The sequence below is a fragment of the Myxocyprinus asiaticus genome, chromosome 28 (assembly GCF_019703515.2).
Source record: "Myxocyprinus asiaticus isolate MX2 ecotype Aquarium Trade chromosome 28, UBuf_Myxa_2, whole genome shotgun sequence".
NCBI classification, from domain to species: Eukaryota; Metazoa; Chordata; class Actinopteri; order Cypriniformes; family Catostomidae; genus Myxocyprinus; species Myxocyprinus asiaticus.
In genome coordinates this window covers 31,613,405-31,621,807 of record NC_059371.1, presented here as the reverse complement: position 1 = coordinate 31,621,807, position 8,403 = coordinate 31,613,405, and the positions used below count along the sequence as shown (strand labels likewise).

Sequence of the window (8,403 nt, the reverse complement as noted above, 5' to 3'; positions counted from 1 at the left end):
TCCATTCTTCACTCTTGGGTTATTAAACTAATGATCCGAATCATCTTTTTTTTTTTTTTTTTTTTTTTTAAATAGGCTATAGGTTGGTCCAGCGTGCTGACAGGGCGGTGTGCTTGTTATTGGTTAACATTAGTCATTTCGTGGAATGCGACCATTGTTTGATCCGTCACGAGTGCGCGCAAGAGGAAACGCTCGTGAACGCGCACACGCTCTAGACCAGCATGCAGTTGTTTCATGGTGTCTCGCTTCTTTAGCTTGAACGTTCTCTCTGTCTTTCATGATTTCTGGTATGATCCGAAGTTTAACTCAGTTTATACGTTTATAGTTTAACACGACAGATCGTCGTCTTCGCGCTTTTCAGCTGAAAGTAGCTTATCCTCGACTAAAACACTCAAGCAGGTAAGTTTTTTTTTTTCTTCTGACTGACTAAAAGTAGATCTGAAGGTTTCAATGTGTGCACAGCTGGTAAAACGATGGCTTTTTTTTCTTTAAAGTGATCGTTCGCACATTGAGAGAGGATTTTAGATTTCCGACTATTGTCGATCAAATAGGATGAATTCAATTGGGATCACCGGGGTGTTTATTTTAGTAGCGAGCGACGCAACAGTAAATACAGGTTTACAAAAAAAAAAAAAAAAAAAAGAAGAAAGAAGAACAGGACAGGACAGAAGTGACAAACAGGGTAGTGGTGGAGATGGGGGAGGAATGAAATCAGAACCGGTGTTATGGATCATATTAACTGGGGATGTGCGCGTGCATGTGAATCATTTTACTTGCCTTTTCAGCAGATTCGTTCAATGTGAATTATCAGTGATTTAAAGAAAAGACGTTTTGCACATTATAAAAAATTTTGGTAGCGTTATTAAACAGAGTTGTTTCATTGATGTCAGTTCCAATGAATTTGACACAGTTCAAGAGCGATTTTAATGGTTTCACAGGGTAACAGCTGGTTTCCCATGTTGACGTGGGACATTGGTTTGTATGGGAACTGACGATTACACTTGTCAAGAGCAGTAAATCGCAAGTGGAACTCTTTCATTTGCAAAACTAAAGCATCATAGGCTGATGTGTGTCAATATACTTTAAATTGCTTCCACCCCCCATCCCCCTTAATAATGAATAATGGCTTAATTATCCATGATAGATTGAGTATCTTTCAACTACCATTGGAAGTTAACAAAGTGATCCACTAATTAGCTGGGATGCTGTTCAATGGTAAGTCACGCTCATACATCATTCATCACCTGGGCCGTAGCAAGGTAATCTGGGTCCCCTGACTGTATATTGTTCTGGGCCCCTTTCCTATAAAAAATACAGTTTAGAATTTTTTTGTGGGGCCCCTGTACCTTTGGGCTCCAAGAATCGTTACCACCTTTCACCCCACTAGCTACGGCCCTGCTCATCACTCAGTGACCTGGGTACAAATCCTGGTTCATTAAGTGTAACTGTATCTTTGCTGTAGGTTATAATGTACTTTTAAGAGGTCTATTGAGAATTATTTTGCGAAACACGACACAATTTATTATACCGTTTTAAACAAATCTATCAAAATTTCAACCGAATCTGACAGCCAGTAATCACAGTATAACCTACTGAATTTTCTGCGAATGGTTGAATTACTGAGAAGAATTATTATTATTTATTTATTTTTTAAATGGTTGAACAATTTATTTAAGATAAAATCTTAAGATCTTAAGAGTTTGCCGAACAAATGAAATAATTGTTTCGGAAGAACTTTATCATGCTTTTTTAGACGATCATTTATCTATTGTACATGCTCTCCAGTCTCCACACAAAAACAAACTTGCACTTCTGAAAGATCATCTTTTGGCAATTTAATTAAACTGACAGATGTTTACTGGGGAATTGAACCCCAGTCTATTAATATGGTTTTGAACACGCTACCGCTAGACCAACCGGTCTTTCTATCATTTGCAAACAATCATTTTCTTAAACTTATAAATCTAATATAATTTTTTTGATAAATGGAAATAATTTAAGAGTATATGCCTATTATTGACACACTTCAGTCTACGATGCTTTAGTTTAGCAAATTAAAGAGTTCCACTTGCGATTTACTGCTCTTGACAAGTGTAATCGCCAGTTCCCATTCAAACCAATGTCCCACGATACCCTGTGAAACCGTTAAAATCACTCTTAAAATTGTTTCCAATTTATTGGAACAGACATAGATGAAACAAAGGGGGTTAATAATGATACCAAAAAATTGTTTATAATGTGCAAAACATCTTTTCTTTACTCATTGACAATTCACATTGAACGTATCTGCTGAAAAGGCAAGTAAAACTATTCACATGCATGTGCACATCCCCAGTTAATTTGATCCCCAGTTGATCCATAACACCGGGATTTGAACCCGGGTCGCCACTGTGCCTCTATCTAAATTAGAAATTTGTGTAGAATTTTGCACCAATAAACATTGCTTATATAAAGGCATGACACTGCACTTCACCTATAGTTGCTGGCAAAGGCAAGGGAATAGTTCCAACATGGGGTAAACAGATTAACATTGTTAATGTTCTTTTAAAGCACTGATTATCTCTCAAAAGGAATGGAAGCAAATGTAAATTTGTCTAGAAGAGGGGAAGAACATGTCTCCCCTGTTACAATGATTTCTAATATTCCCTGGTTGTTGAGATCTTTGATACACATTTGTAACCCTCCACCCACATTTGAGAGATCTAACTTTTACCTTCAAACAAAAGAGTATGTAAGCTTCAGTAATGAGTAGGTTTACATTGTTGGGAATGATGGAGCATGTGTCTCACAACCTGGTGGTGTTTGTCTACATTTAGTGGTTAATGCTTAAACAGAAGAATCTGAACTTTATTTTAAACCATTGACAGTCATGTTCACAGTGAAATTCAGACACACACACACACACATTATTTATACAAATTCACAGTTATTAAAATGCACTATGAAACCTGGCAAGAACATGTCTGGGTCTGATTTCACTCCAAAAAAGAAAATGAAGTCTGTTTTGAAGGAATATTCAGTGTACTATACAAACCAAGCTCTATCGACAGCATATATGTTATAATGTTGATTACAGTTTGTTTTGACTTGTTCCTCCTTTTCATTAAAAAAAGAGCTCAAATCTGGGTTACAGTGAGGCACTTACTGAAGTGAAAGGGGCCAATCTGTAAACATTAAAATACTCACTGTTTTAAAAGTTTAGCCACAGAGCAATATGCCTGTTAACATGATTTTAGTGTGATAAAATCGCTTACTAACCTTTTCTGTGTAAAGTTATATTCAGTTTTATAACTTTGTTGCCAGGATGATGTAATGATGTAAACTCTAAAATGACAGCTAAAAATACAGCTCAAATAATACACAAGTTTTAACAGAATAACTAATGTAAGTGCTTTTATAAAATTATGCACTCCACATTTCTGCCTTTTAAACCCTCTTCACTTCCATTGTAAGTACCTCATTGTAACCTTGATTTGTGCTGCTTTTTATATATATATATATATATATATATATATATATATATATATATATATAAAGAAAAGTAGGGACAGGTCAAAATTATTTTTTGTGGTAATCAATATTATGCCACAAATGCTGTTGATTGAGCTTAACTTAAAAGCTGGTACATTCCTTTAAAGGACCACTAAGATGTTTTGCATTGTAACATTATTTTCATGACAGTTAAGGCCCTGCTCTCATTACCGTAATGCAAAATAAATAAATTCTCATTATTGTATTGCAGTATTAATCTATTGCCTTTAATTTATGCAGTTAATCATTAGTGATGAGAATCTAATCAGAATCACCAATGATATATGTTTTTTTATTTTTTGATAAAAAGTGACCTGGACATGTTTTCATGTGATTCACCCTTTGTTTAATTCTCTATAGAGGTATCCGTCTCAACACCATTATGGTTTTCACCATGGCTAACACCACACCCACTGGTAAGTTGTTTACTTCACTTTTTAATATAAAATGATAACTTATTTAGGCATGGAATGTTTCCCACAAAGATGTTGGGCGTGTTGCCTACATCAGACAATGAATATGAACATTACAATAGGCTAGTGTAACGTGATCTGTTTTGTTGCCAATGCAATTTATATATCATATAATAGCTGCAGTCTAACCTGCCCTCATTTGGTATAGAAATGCCTTATTGGATGCTTTTTTCTGTGTAGAAGTATTAAATGAAATTCATGTACTAAATTTGGCTAATGCCCAACATTGTGCCATGCTGCAGTTCTCCTAATCTGATTACTCGTTAACAATGCTGAAAAGTTTCCCCAGCTGGAAATGGTTGTAATTTTTCGTGTCTGTTGTAGTGCATGCAATCTTGACATACAGGTTCTGTGTGTCTCCATCAGTGTTTTATCTTTCCTCTGCAGCAACAGGCGTTGTACCAACAAATGCAGCTCCACAGCAAACAGACTCAACCGTCATAGGAGGTAACCTACTTTCAGTAAAGTGGTAGTGAATTAGGATACATTAGAACTTAGTGCTGGTAATGATATTAGACTAAGCCACTGGATCCTCTTAATGACCAGCACTTCTTAAATGCATTTCACAGTATTTTTTCAGAATACACAGTACTTGCCTACAGGTGTCATGATGATGCTACATAGCAGAATTCTGATACCTGAACCAGATGGGACAAACCATTAGGTTTCGTGACGGGTTTGGGTCATGGGTCATTTTTCACATATAGTGTCCAATGTGCACCCAGGTTTAAAAAAAATCAAATTATTACTTTCAATATTTGTAATGTTTTCATTTGAACCTAAATAATGCACTGTTTGTTTGTATATTTTCTTATACCAAAGTAGGATTTTTTTTTTTTAAGCTCAATTGACAGCATTTGTAACATAATGTTGATAACCACAAAAACATTTTCAACATGTCCATTATTTATAAAAAATTAAATAAATGAAAGGCTCTTACAATGGTAGTGAATGGGGCCAGATCATAAACATTAAAAAACACACCGTTTCAAAAGTATAGCCACAAGATGTACACATTATACATTGTTAACATGATTTTAGTGTGATAAAATCACTACTAACCTTGTCAGTGTATAATTGTCAATACAACTTTGTTGCTATGACAACACAACACCTTAAACCCTGTAAGCAATTATTATCACATCATAAAATCATTTTGCACTCCTGGTCAACACAGAACGGTTTCAAGTTCTCACAAACAAAAACCTTCTGTATGCATTTCTGTCAGATTCGTTCGCTACGCAATGAACCAGAGCTGTTTATGGATGGCGTCCCCATTAAAGTTGTTAAAGAAACAGGTTTCTTGGTATCACTTTTGACAACAAACTGTCTTTTATTCCTCACATTAAATCATTAAAAAAAGAAATGTTTTATAGCTATGAATGTTTTAAATTTTTATCCAAAACCAAATGGGGAGCAGACAGCTCAACTCTCATGAACTTGTACAGAACCATGGTACGCTCAAAGCTGGACTATGGAAGTATCGTTTATGGATCAGCTAGGAAGTCATACATACAACTTTTGGACACTGTACACCACCAAGGTATACGACTAGCTTTGGAAGCCTACAGAACATCACCAATCCAAAGTCTCTATGCGGAAGCCAATGAACCTTCCTTGGAAACCAGACGCATAAAGTTGGCCTTACAATATGCAACCAAACTTAAAACAAATAAAGAAAACCCAGCCTATTCAGCAATTTTCCCACTTCAGCATTCAACAATATATGAAAAAAAAAAACCCAAGTTTCATTCGTCCACTTGGCCTACGTATAAAAACCCATCTGGAGAATCTGAAAGTGGATCTAAACAGTGTGGAACAGACACATTTCTGCAAAATTCCTCCATGGGATCTCAAAGCCTAAAATCCATCTGGATTTAACAAGGAACCAAAAATCCAAAATGCATCCAAATGATTTCCATCAACAGTTTCTGGACATAAGAGCAGTATACCCACAACATATCCCAATATACACAGATGGATCTAAATCTGGAAATAAAATGGCAGCAGCTTTTGCAACAAACCAACTGTGTCAGGGTATCCGCATCCCTGACCAAAGTTCAGTTTTCACTGCAGAGGCAAATGCTCTACTTTTACGCACTGAAGTTTGAGACTGCTCCACAACATTTTTTTTTTTTAATAATAACTGATTCAAAATCATGTCTTGAAGCATTGGAAGCTACTAAAACTGATCACCCAACAATCGTGAAGATTTTAATCAAACTGTCATCTCTTGAAGCAAAGAGTTTTATTATTATTTTCTGCTGGGTACCTGGACACTCAGGAATCTCTGGTAATGAACAAGCAGACAGAGCTGCCAGAGAAGCACTATCTACTGAACCAGTAAAATGCCACAGATCTGAAACCAACTCTGAATGTATTTATCAAAAATAAATGGCAGTCGGAGTGGGATCAGTGTTTAAACAACAAATTACGAGAAATAAATCTTGTTGTTGGAACAAGATATGTGTTCCCTTTAATCTTAAACACCTCATTTAACTTAGTTAACTATTTTAAATATCTAAACCTGGTTCCCGCCATAAATAAAGCCATAGAAGCTGGCATGGCTTAAAAAAAATGAAAGAAACAAACATAAAATCATTTTAACATGTATAATGTGTACATCTTGTGGCTATACTTTTGAAACAGTGTGTTTTGTTTTTGTTTTTTTCTTTTTTTTTTACATTTATGGACTGGCCCCATTCACTTCCATTGTAACCGTCATTATTGCTTGTTTTTTAAATAAATGAGTATGGACGAGTAGACAGTAGTTCCTGTAGTAATTAACTTTATGCCACTAATGCTGTTGATTGAGCTCAACTTGTAGAAAACATTCCTTTAAAATGGCATTTAAAAAAAAAAAAAAAAACTGTGTTATTGACAGCACTTTTTTTTTTCCTTCTAGTGGTCATTGCACTTGTGCTGGTGACACTTGCCATCTGTGGGTTCTTGTTGTACCGATATCTGTGCCACAACAAGGGAGTTTACCGAACTGTAGGTGAGCCTGCTGCAGGAGTGGACCCAGATCAGGTCTACAATGACACCGTCACTGAAAACAAGAAGGAATACTTCATTTGAACTGCTTAACATGGAAGGATTCCAACAAAGATGGACTGCTGCAGACATCTTAATAGTCTATGTGGAGAGGCTTATATGCATGGCATATGGGACAGTGCATCAGCACAACCACTTGTCTGCGCTGTATGGAAGACATTTTTAGTTAAAGGGATACAGTTTGAGTTTTATATGGTGCTGTTACATTAGGAGGAGGAGCCACAAGCCAAAGGAGTTGTTTACTCATGACATCAATAAGCGTAAAATGGTTGTGGTTCCGCTTTAATTCTGGTATGATAAAGTTACTGACAGTTACTGTGACAATCATTATGATGATACTCTGTCAAATTGTTCCGCCTACAGGTATATGTAGTCTATAGTCCATTAAAATAAACGATATATTTGCTGCTTTAGCATAAATGCCAGGAACGTTAAAGGAGAATGTGAGATTCTATACGATCAAAGGCAGCATAATGTTTAAATGAGTTTTCAAGGAATTATTTATTATTTCCTTGAATGAGTTCAGCTAAGTGGCACTGCACCAAATCAAAAGCCAAACATTGCAGGCACTCTACCAATTTGGTTTTATATTAGATTCTTATTCGATATTTGGAGTCATAAGACTTGTACTACAGAGTTCATTTGTGGCTCTTAAAAGTGTTATCCTCCTTTGCCTTGGACCAGCTAGTCTTTATATTGTTTAGTTTTTTTAATCGATAGCAGCATTTCCTTTTTTGTGAATTGTTGGAGAGTCCACTTTTACAGTGCCTTGCAAAACATTTGAATACATTTTACAACGCTTTTAAAATTGTAATTGGAAATTCACACTTTTTTTAATATCATTTAGAAAAGTTTTGTTACAAACGAATGCAATAATGTGCCAAATGTCAATATTACCTTGGTCATCATTGTAAATCAGATACGCTCAGATCACGGTACGTCAAATACAGATATGATACTGGATATGTTTTGTTTTTTTATGCAGGGTTACAGTAGGATCTTGGCTGTTATGTAAATTAATATAATTTATATCAGATTACTGTGCTGTTTTTTTTTTTTTTTTTGGTCTGCATTTCAAACATGCAGCTGTGGTTATTGATTTATTATAATCTATTTTAACGGAATATTCCAGGTTCAATACAAGTTATGCTCAATCGACAGCATTTGTAGATTACCACAAAAATCTATTTTGACTCGTTCCTCCTTTTCTTTAAAAAATAAAAAAAAAAAGGGCAAAAGTCAAGGTTACAGTGAGGCACTTACAATGGAAGTGAATGGGGCCAGTTTTGGGAGGGTTTAAAGGCAGAAATGTGAAGCTTATAATTTTATAAAAGGACTTGTATTA

General features: G+C 35.5%; 1 long non-coding RNA gene across 1 annotated transcript; it reads left to right on the top strand.

Annotated features, from left to right (window-relative positions):
- The first annotated feature begins 169 nt into the window (after positions 1–169).
- Positions 170–8,019, top strand: LOC127419317 (uncharacterized). Its single transcript, XR_007893643.1, has 4 exons — positions 170–399; positions 3,892–3,947; positions 4,392–4,451; positions 6,910–8,019. It is a non-coding gene; the product is annotated as an uncharacterized LOC127419317 (long non-coding RNA).
- The last annotated feature ends 384 nt before the right edge of the window (positions 8,020–8,403 follow it).